Raw genomic sequence first — 11,441 nt, 5'->3', positions numbered from 1 at the left:
TACAGGGATTAGAGAAAGACACCTCCCACTGCTGGAGCACTGTTTCTCCCTACCTGCCACAGCAAATATTTTGATTGCAGGAGCCAAAGCAATTGTGTACTTTATCATCTGCAATCCTATCCTCAAACTCATTTCAGACCCATCAGCTGCAGCTGGATGCTGCCATCAGCCAGGGTGACACTGGGCACAACCATGGGCCCCAGGGCATATCCTGTTTCTCCTAAAGCAGACTGGAATGGGATGATTGTGCTTCAGGGCAAGCCTGTGTGCACAGTGGTGGCACCTCAGGCTGCTGAGAGGACAAGGCCCCCTCTGCATGCTGGGGAAGGCAGGGTGGCAAGTTTAGTAGGAATTTTGTAATTAAACTCACATCTCTGAAGATCCTCTAACACTAAATTGACCCCGTTGGAGGAATCCAGCGCTGAGCTGATTTATGGCATAGTGCAGGGCGTGCTTGTTCAAATAACATCAGCCCCCTTTACCAAGCACTGTTTTAGTTCTAGTTAAATTAAAGCACAATTAGCAGGGCTTGCAATTTTCTTAGATAAGCCTGATCTTCAATGAAATTAATACTAATGTCTGTTCAGTGTGCAAGTCAGTAAAGTGACGTGTGGAAAATTGCACATTCTTGACTCAGCAATGCAGCTTGGAGGATGACTTCATGCCCCTGAATGAGAGGATCAGCGTGCCAGATGCGCCTGGTGCCTGACCCCTTTAGAGGCTCTGAAAGATCACACATCACTTTAAAATGTCATTTCATGCATGCAGGAGGAAAAAAAGAGACTCTGATCTCTTCATGTTACTGAGCTGCCTGTTTAATTTCGTTAGGGTGGTGTGAATGTCTTAATAACACGAAGCAGAGCTCTGATCTGTGGTCTGGCTGTGTGTTTCCAATAGATGCCCTGATGCCTTTCTCAGGGCCAGAGTGGGTAACAATCTGTATTTTCTTGCTATTAATTAGAAGCTGTATTTCATTCTGATTTTGAACAAGCCTTGCAGCATAGCTGACAAGCTTGAAGTCCTCACTTCCAGTCAGGTATTGAATTCTGCTGAATTGTTTTTTTTCTTGAGGCAAAAGCAGCAAATGTGAGTATAGAATTAATACCTTTTAAAATTGTGATTGTATTTCTAAGCCACAAAAATCAGGTGGCAATCAGACTTTCCTGCTCTTGGCCCCATTCTCTGTGATAGACTTGAATGTCCTTTCTTTTTCCTTGCCATACTGCTCGCTCCCAAAATCCTGCTGAAAAGAATCCAGAGAGCGATCCAGGTCTCTGTAATAATCACGTTCCCATAGCAAATTATATAACAAAATTTTGTACACTTGTATTTTTTCTTCTCCTCCAGTGCATTCCACGCACCTACACAGTCATGCTAATTAGATCATGTAATAAACTTAAATGTGGTAAAAAATCTGTTCACAGGGGGTTGCAAGACAGCTGGACTGGGAAAGCGGCCAGTCATTAATTTTGTTTTGTTTGAGAAAACCTAAAGGACATTAACTTACTGAAGATGAAGCAAACTTCATGTAGTGGGAGATGTAATCTAAGGAGACAAATTATTTCATTTAAATAGTCCACAGTGAGCCCTGATATAAAGGTTTGCTTATATGAAAAAAAACCCCAAACCTGTGAGAGTTTAATGAAGTCATTAAAAGTTAAACTAAAAAATGAAACTAATGTTAAGTTAAACTTGGTTATTTTAGTTAAATTTAAGTAATCATAATGAAAGGAATGCTAATCCATACCATATACCTACAGAAGAGCTAAGTAGCAAGAACTTAACTGTGTGCCTCAGGTGTCTTTTAAATAAAAAGAGGTGTCTGCATGAGATATGGTGAGAGATTCCATATGTACCTCAATCAATTTTTTTAATAGATTATCTTTAACTGTGCATAATACAATAACCCCTGCATCTGTGGGGAAATACAGGAGGGTGAAAGCAGGGCCTACTCTGACACACCACTTAGAGTGGCAACTTTACACTTGCACACTCATTTCTAGGGAAAGGAATAACTCTGAGTGCTCTGCCAGTTTGACAGCAGTGTTTACTGGTAAAGGGATCAGCTCCCAGCTAGGAACCACTTTCTTAATTTCAGTCCAGATGCTAAAAGTTTTGGCCACTGTTGCACTGAATTGCATTTAAATCTGTAGCCTTTATTGAGTTGATGCTTGAATAGAAGCCCAGTGATTCTCCTGCTGGCCCAGGCAGACTGTGGGAGCATGCCCAGGCTACTGCACTTGTGCAGACATTTGCAGGCAGTGACATGGAGCTGACACAGTAGGGAACACAGGGGAAAAGGAGATGAGGCTGGGCAGTGGTGCCATAGTCCAGGAAACAATTTCATCAAAACACCATTAACAAGGCATGTGGTAACTTCCAGCTATATTCCTGATCAACACTAGATGTTGCTGTGCTGCTACTCATATAAACTATACATTAGCAAGGTTTTTAAATGGTATTTACTGCAATTTCCTCTTTCCTGTTTCTGTTAGTTACTATATCCTGACACTATATGACACTGGGGAAGCTGCTACTTTAATTTACTTTTCCTTCAAACTTTCAACTTCGTTTGTTTAGCATCAAGTTTATGATTCCCCCTCGAACATACATGTAAAACTTTACAAGAAAAAGAGACTCTTCAAGTGATAACATGAAGCAACTCTTATATGAATGTCAAATATTTACTTAAACTCTGCTTCTGGATTTTTTGCAATCCAAGGGGAATGACATTGGTAACCGGATGATTCCAGGAACAGACTGACAGCTGCAAGGCCACGGAGGGAAGTTTGTTTGTAAGGGGACAAAAAATATAAAAAAAAATTTTAGAAAATGTTTAGTCCTGCTGGCTTTCAGGCTTTCTACTCCCACATGTTTGAGTGGGAGAAAGGACAAATCTTAGGACGTTGATTTCCCCATGGCAACAGAAAACGGAAATTACTTTAACCCCATCTAGTGACAGATGACTCATTGCTCAGCCTGCTGCTATTTTCCAAGCACTAAAACAATACAGCTGCAAAGAAAAGGCCAGCCTGTATTATCTCATAGGCTGAGCACCAGGCTCGTGGGAGAGGGCAGTTCTCTGGCTGTCTGTCTGTCAAAGAAAGGCAGAGCTGGAGCCTTTTGGTGGTTCTTTTATTGTGTAAGGCAAAAGACCCTTGTGCTCTCCATCCCGTGCTGCTGGAGGGCAAACCCGGGGTGTCCCCAAGATGGAGGTGATGCAGTGTGGGATGAGGTGCTGGTGGGTGTCCAACTGCTTGGTCCTGCTCACTCTGGATATCATGGAATGGTTTGGGTTGAAAGGGATCCTAAAGATCATCTCCTTCCAATCACAGGCAGGGACACGTTCCACTAGACCAGGCTGCTCCAAGCTCCATCCAACCCGGCCTTGGACACTTCCAGGGACGGGGCAGCTTGTCTGGGCACCCTGTGCCACGGCCTCACTGCCCTCACAAAGGACCTTTTTCTACCATATAATCTAAATCTCTCCTCTTTTGGTTTAAAACTGTTCTGCCTTGTCCCAACTGGCACTCAGGGATCTGACAGGACGTTGCCATGCTTTCAGTTTAAATACAGCAATGGCTCATTCCCAAATGCAGCCTGGTGAGGGGACAGCAGGGATGAGCAGGGTTTCCAGGTCCCTATGTATCAAAAAGATAACTGATGGCAGAAATGTGTTCTGTATTGCTGGGGAAGTCATAACAAATTCCCCCAGGAAATGCTGTAATGGGAATATTCATCTTTGAAAGCTTATTACAGGTGAAAGGTTGGAACCCTCTCTTCTCACTGGTTTTCCCAAATCCTAGTAAGGATTCTGCAGTGCTCACAAGTGAGGCTGGTAAGGCTTACTGAGCCTAAGGTACATTTTGTGCATAAGATATTGCGCTACTGAATAGGGACAGTATTAATGCTCCCCCTGAGATGATATACTGAATAACTGGTCAGTTGACATCACTTCATTCACCACAAACTGGGATCAGACGTCACAATATTAGGAAATCCAGGATCCCAGGAAAACTGCATGGTGGGATGGTGTCATGGGATACGTGAATCATTTTCCTTCTGGGAAAGACAGGCTGAACTGCTGGTATAATAGGTGAGTCTTTACTCAATCTTGTCATTTGTATGCTGGCATGATTATCTTTCTCTTTCTAATAGCAGAAAATCAGGTCCACAAGGTTCTGTTTCTACAGCATAATTAACAAAAAGAATAGTTCCATTCCTAGGCTGCTCTGGAAAGCAGACTCTGCCTTAGCGGCACAAAGATTGTCTTCCTGCAGGAATCAACACATACCAACGTGAACTGCTGGCTTACCCCAGACCTTGAATGAGGGCTCCAGCAGCACACTGCTATCTGTCTGTTATCTGGGAACACCCTGGGGTTGGCTACAGCTGTCCCAAAGCCATCGTGTCAAAGGCAGCTGGACCAGGCTGCTCACGCCAGTGCTGATTTCTGGAGAATGAACACCCCGTGTTCTGTCAGGAGGTGCTGCTGGGCTGTGAGGTGTTATCTTGTTCTGACCCTTTTCTTACAGTTCTGCTCAGTGCTCTCCTGCAACACAAAATGTCCCCTCCCAAAACTGCAAGAGCTCTGTGAAACTGCCAGCTGTGGGGAAGGAGAACCAGAGATCAACACAGCTTATTCTTGAAACAGAAATTGACTGTTCCTGTCTAAACTTATAGCAGCCCAGTAGATCTGGAGAAAGATGTGGGAAATCAGATTAAATTCCATTTTTTGAGACTCCATCCATCAGCATTCTGGTTTAGAAGCCCATGAGTTATGGCACTGAACAAAAAGACCGTTCCTTTCAGAGAAGAAGCTGTTGCCAAAATGTCCATGTAGAAAATGTGAATAACAGTTCTAATACAGGCTTTTCTGCTTTAGTGTTCTCTCCACTTTACCTAGAAAATGGCTATATTACCTGGGGGAAAAAAAATTTTTGTATTTTGCTGCTTGAGGGGGAAAGAGCTAATTAAATTTGTAAAAGTGGAAAATAATGTTGAGAGGTCTTTGTAGGCCTGTGGTTCTGACTGCTGGTGTCAGCTTTACTGCCAATAAGTGCAGATGGTAATGAATGAGCCACCATCAAGCTTCTTTTATTGTCCTAGGGCCTCACTCAGCTCATAAATGTCCTCACTGATTATTATTTCCAGTTATTTAGTGTTTAGTTGGTGAGTGCAGTTACTCCCATTGATGCTGCACCCCAAACCACCAGAGCAGGGTAAGTAATGGCAGTTTTTCAACCAAGCCCTCTAACCCAGCTCAGAGAGGCTGCAGAGGACGCGCTGCAGCAGCCACACGTGAGCCAACGTCAGTACTGAAACCAAACCCTCCCCAGCTGAGTTGCTTGTACATAAATATGACTTTCTAGCAACAGCCTGGGCCCCTGGGACAAGTAGAGCACCGAGCCAAGGCCAGGCACTGCCCCAGGGGTGACAGTGTGCAGGGCTGGTGGCTGTGCAAGTGGGCTTGAGCAGGGTGATGGAAGGTGGTGGCTCTCCCAGTGGGCTCCAGGACTTTTGGATAATGCATTTAGGCTTTCCACAGAACATGCTGTGCAGAATTTTGTGTAGCCAGAGGACAGCATTTCTTCTCACAAACAAGGACATAATAGTATTTTCCAGAATAGGAATATAAATTAATTTCCCTATAACAGCATTTGAAGCTGTGGGCAAGGGCTGTGTTCGCTCCCTGATTTACCAGCCTGACGCCTGTGCTGGGCTCAGTTCTTCAGTCGTCCATAGAAACACTTCCTCTGCCTCCTTCAGCCTGCAAACGCTGCGGTGGCTTCTGGAAACCACAAACAACCGCTGTGCACTTTCTGTCAGTAATTCTTCGTTCGCACCAAGGGGTTCTTCTTCCAGCTGTATCTGTATTTCTCTGTACTGCTCTGCCTGGCACCTCATCCCCAGGCAAAAGCAGCAGGAGGAGTAGCTCTTCTCCTCTGCCAAACTGGTGCAGATTGAGGTCCAAAATTTCCATTTCCATTTTGCAGACATACTTTCTTCAACTCTGGCAGAATATTTTCATGCCCGTTAAGCCACGAGGACTCAGCTGTGCGTGGCTCTCTGGCCAGCCAATGCTGTCTCCTCAAGCAGCCTTCAAACCTCCCACAGAGCCCCAGGGCTAATTTCCCTGTGACTAGAGACTCCAAGAAACACCACCCTTTTCCAATTCTCATCGTGGCAGAAAGAGTTTCTTTCTTGGTGTCCGATTCTGCTAAACATGTTCAAGTTTTCCTACTGGAGCTTGCTAATTTCCAAGCAGAGTTGCTTATAAAAATTTCCCTCAATTTCAACACATTTTCCCTTGCACTGGAGCTATGGAAACAGCTGCAGGCTGCCAGCTTTCCTGGCTCACCTTTCCAGGAAGGCTGCAAATTCGTGTTTCCTGGGACTACAATTCCCAGAAAACAAATTGTCTTCCCCCAAACCGGGAACCAATGCTCGCAGGGTCTCTTGCATCTTCTGAAAGTCTTCCTCCTCCCATTTGCTCTCCTGCAGCAAACTGGGAGCAGGAGGGCAATGTGGTGGGAGGCAAGGCATCCTCCTCGGCCCAGGTCCTGCCCCATCGCAGCTCTGTGCATAGTCAGGGGAGAGCATCTGAGGTCAGTGCCTGAGGGCACCGCTTCCACTTTCATAGAACGACAACGTCCCAAGCAAAAGTGGTGTTTAAAGGGCTGGCTGGTGTTAAATTAAGTGTTTTTGGGACTGCGTGAGAATGTTAGAAATGCCCTCCTCAGCTGTGTGTCTCCACTGAAATAATATTTCAGCATGTCTGTTCTTAAGAGACCACAAAATCCTCCTCGGTAGCCTCTGATCAGACACGTTTGTGGTTCCTGCTGGAACGGTGATGCCAAATGTCCCACTGGCTTCCTCCTCCCAGGGGAACAGTCTTAGGAAAGATTTTTAAAGGAAGGACTGAACTCCATGGACCAAAGCAATCTCTGCACTGCTCCATGGGACTCAGTACCGTACTTGATCACTTAACGACTCTTAGTGTTCCTAATTAAAACCAGCCTTTGCCCAGACGATCACTGTGCGAGTGCTGTCTCCATCAGCAGTCATTAATAGCGGTACCACCCTACACAACCCTACCTGAATGGGGGGGCTGTGATCTCCTGAAGGAATCCCTGTTTTTTGCAATTAGACAAAGGTGTTCCTTTTACAACATCCTTCCAAAGTCTGCTTTTCAAAAGATTGAAAGCTCATGACTTTGTCTGGAGTCACAAGAAGCCTCCCAAAAATCAGCGGAGTGTGTCACTGGCAGGTTAAAAGGTCCCAGGCTGATGTTTGCAGTGCAGAAAGGCCAGGCTGGGTTTTCAGCAAGCCAGAGGAGTTGGGTAATGAGCAGCATCGTGTGTCCAGTGCTTTAAAAACACAGTGGGATTTGGGGTTAAAACATGAAAAAGTCAGTCCTGGTGTTTCACAAGGAGGGTGCTTCTTCCCGTGTGCAAAAGGCAGGATGACTCAGCTGCTCATGATAGCAAGTTTGCTGAAACAAATACTGACCTTCAAACAGGGCTATCACTAATATAAATTCCAACCTGAATACAATAAACCTAACCCTTGCCTTTTTTTTTTTCTCCACTACTCTGTTTTCAGGCCGTTTTTCACTCAGATCTCTCCCAGGGGATCTCAGCATCCCTCTTCATCCTTACTGGAGCTTAAGGAGAGCTTTGCTCTGTGGGTTCAGCCCATCAAGAGAAAAAGGAAATGGAAAAGAAAAGCCATTCAGAATAAAGACAAGACAACCTTCCCAGCACCTAGATTGAAGCACTTCTGAAGAGTTCATAAGAAATATCCCCACTTGCCACCTGTTTGCACAAAAATCGGTATTTGGACACCTAAATATTCCACAGCTGCCTTGCTCAGTGATTGTGGAGTCTGCTCCCTCCCCAGTTTGTTCCCAGGAAGACTCCTGGCACTGGCTGTGTCCCGTGGAAGCAGATGCTGTGAGCACCTGGCTCCCCTAGGACCAGACAGCACCAGAGGCAGCAGAAGAAAAGCCGAGCCACACTGTCAAGATATTTTAGCAACTTTGAAACACCCCAGTGGTTTCATACCAGACGAGAATGCTGTACCCGGGCTGGGTGTTTTGCACCAGCACTTGCAATCCTGAAGCACCTTTTCCTCAGCATTCACTGTGCAGTCCCTCACTTGCCTGCCTCTATTCACCCACTTTTAAAGTAGTGTGAGTGCCCTCACAGCACACATCTACCAACAGTGATGAAGAATGGCTGGCCAGGGTCCTAGCTTTGCCTGGTTTTCTGAAAACTGCAGGAGATTTTTCCTTTCCATTTAATAAGGTTAGATGCAGGAATATTACACATTTTTTCCCCCCCGAGATAAAAAGTCTCTTCTTCCTACATTTAAAACAGTAAGAATTGCACTAGTTATTATAAAAGAAGAAGAAAAAGGCCATGAACCACTTGCTGTTTGGTCCTTCCGTGTAACACCAGTGACGTTGGAAAGAGGAAGCGCCTCGGAGCTGGAGCTGCGCTGGGCGATCCCGCGCTGCCACTGGCGTGTCCTCACCCGCTTATCTCTGCACTTCACCCACTCGTGGGGCATCTGTGCCCCAGAGCAGCGGTGCTGCCTCACAGGTCCTCTCTGAAGGGCTTCAGAGACAGCTGTGTCCACGGCGCAGTGCTGGGATCTCACAGTCTCCCATGGATTAATGCCCAAGCGCAGCATTCACATCGTTCCTGGGGGCTTTGGAGGGAATTCAGTGCCGATCCAGGTAAGTGCTGGCTGGCTGGAGCAGGAGTTTGCTGGAGCTGGCTCAGTGGGGTACTCGATGATGGCATGGCTAATTTTGGGAATTCCACAGACAGCAGGAGAAAGTGATGTGAAGTTGTCCTCTGCCTCGTTGGCTTCATTTCATTCCTGGCTCCAAAGCGTAGTTTTGCTTTAAATGCGGGAGGAACAGCGCTGCCAGGAGATAAGGGTGTTTGGATCTGGGATGGGCAGTTTGCTCACAGCAGCCCTTAGTTTATTAAGTCAATACCGAACACTGAAGTGCAGCTCTGAATCACACCCTGCAGCAGCCTCCGCTCCCCTAAACCAGCCTGGAGATGTTTGGTTATGGGGAGAACCCAAAGACTTGGAAACAGGTATCCTTGGAAGCAGCTTTTCAGTTACACATTAATGCAAATTCCAAGTAAATGCTGGTGATTTGCATAAGGACCTGCCTGGACCTACCAGGAATGGTGATGTGACCCCCAAATAAATGCCAGCCCCTTTACGAGCACAGAAACCTCTGGTGTCCTCAGCTGGAAACTGAGGGCTGTGGAGCAGATGCCAACCAAACCCCTCAAATTCATGTCATCCACCTACATGCAGGAGAGCCAGAAAATTCCAGCAGTGACTTCCTCTGGCTTCTCTGAAAGAACTGAGTATTCAGGTATGCATTAGGGACTGCCAGAAAGCTAAAAAGCAAAGACAGTTAAAGAATAAAGTAAGAGCCAAGCGGCCCATTTATGGGTGTGCATTACCAGCTGCTGTACGTGATACTTACAATTAAATTGCTGAAGAACTGGTTCTGGGTCAGGTTTATGTTCCCTCAGTAAGTGTGACAGAGGGTGAGATGGGAATCTGGCACTTAGGGCCACTTTCATTTGTAGGTTTAATAAAGACTGACACCTCTGAGGCTGCGTGCCACTGGCTTGCCAGTTTGTCACTGTTCTTCATGTATTTGCTAATAACTGTCAAATCTACAGTGAAACACCGATTGGCAGCTAAGGGGGTGCAAAAACTGGGTGAAATGCAAAACTTGTCAATGTCTTTTCTTTAACTTTTCCCTCTGCTTAAAGAGGACCTGATGGGCTAGCTGGACAAATGGGTGTTTCATTCACATCGGTACAGACCCTCCTGCTGCACACGCTGATCCCAGCCCCACTTGGGACCAGTTACTGCCTTCAGAAAGGCTTCCACGTGAAGGCAACTCATCACGTGCTGTACACTTGGGTGTTTTTATCTGCCCAGCATGCTGAGATTTGTAATGCTCTGCTCTTCCCAGATTTATGGATGGAATTAAAGGAAGGTGAGAATATACCCCCCAGCCGTGCTCTTCTGAGGGCTGTGCAGCTCCTGTGCTGGTGAGTACAAACAGAAATGATTAACTGGACTCTGCCTGGGCTTCATATGTCAGGTTCTGTCTTTCTTTAATTGTTTTGTGGATTTTATTTTTCACTTGTCCTTCCTTTCTCAGTTTTCACCCTATGGCAAAGCCTGGTTTTACATGTTCTACTTGAAGTGTGCAAAACAACTGGAAGTTGGGGGGAGAAAAAGAGGAATGGAGAATTATGCTACTGGTTTTAGTGGAGGGCCTGAGCAAACTGGGAGCAGAGTGTGGGGAACTGGGACTGATGGCAGCTTTGAGTTTGGTCTAAACTCTGGAAAGGCAGCATCCAGCATTTCTGATTGCTTTTTTTGTATGTGTGCTTGGCAAATAGTAAAATTACTTTTTTGAGACCAGCTTTCTCTGCTTCCTGATGGATTTTTGGCAGGAAAAATGAAACCTTTCTTCATGGGCCTTGCATTAGGGGTTAGGATCTGCTCCATCCCATGTTCTCCTTCCCTGTTTTGTGCGGTGCCATGGTGTGTCCAGTGGGTTTTTCCAGCTCATGGTATGTTAAAAGTCTCATGACTCATTCAACCCCATTTTTTTCCTATTGCAATCCATCCAATGCGCCACCACTTAAAAATCCTCCTTCCTGTGGCCTCCCTGCCCCTGGGCTCCCAGCAAGACAGTGTGTGCAGCCTTGGGGGAGTCAGGGTGGTGGCCAGAGGGGACAGAGCCATCCTGGCTGCTAAAACCCATGGCCCCAGCACAGGGACTTCAGCAGAAGCACTCGCTGCTGAGCACATGAAGGAGCAAGGTCTGGGAGCTGCCTCTGGCTCTCCAAACTCCTCTGAGGGAGTCAACTTCTGGTTTACAGGAGTCAGAAGCTGGGGGGACACTAAAGCAACAGTAATCATTGGTGAAACACTGGCTCTCCATCACCAGCAGGATCGAGTACAGTTTTCTAACCAAGTTTTGAACAGCAAAGTTTTGAAACTTATAGCTCAGATAAAAAAGAAAACACATGAAAGCAGCTGCATTACTGATCTCTGGGGGAGAAGTGGCTGTCTCAGAAGGACTGTAGGTGAATTTGGAGCATTTAAGAGCAGAAGCAGCAACTCCCTTATCTTCTCTGACCATCTCTCTACTAGATGCAGTTGCAGTTTGTCCGGATATTTGTAAGTTTTTCAGCATGAATACCAGAATAATCTCTTCTGATCATCTGGTCTGACCTGCAGTGTCAGGCGAATCACAGAATTTACGGTTTCCTTGAACCAGTGTAGCCTTTAGAAGAAGAAGCCTGTCTTTAGTGAAAGCATTTTTAATGATGATGATTTTACTTTACCTGATGAAGGACGGGTTCAATGTTTGGATT

At 45.9% G+C, this 11,441-nt stretch overlaps 1 protein-coding gene across 1 annotated transcript in view; it reads left to right on the top strand.

The window, feature by feature from the left end:
- Positions 1 to 8,545: 8,545 nt before the first annotated feature.
- The window catches only part of PLD1 (phospholipase D1), a 74,832-nt gene continuing 71,936 nt past the window's right edge, over positions 8,546 to 11,441 (top strand). The window contains exons 1-2 of the mRNA XM_039556759.1: positions 8,546 to 8,743; positions 10,022 to 10,100. The gene's annotated coding sequence lies outside the window, so the exon portion shown is untranslated. The remainder of the gene's footprint in view (positions 8,744 to 10,021; positions 10,101 to 11,441) is intronic.

This window comes from Corvus cornix, chromosome 9 (genome assembly GCF_000738735.6).
Source record: "Corvus cornix cornix isolate S_Up_H32 chromosome 9, ASM73873v5, whole genome shotgun sequence".
Lineage (NCBI taxonomy): Eukaryota > Metazoa > Chordata > Aves > Passeriformes > Corvidae > Corvus > Corvus cornix.
The sequence above is the reverse complement of the archived record's forward strand: the minus strand, read 5'-3'. Positions and strand labels throughout refer to the sequence as shown.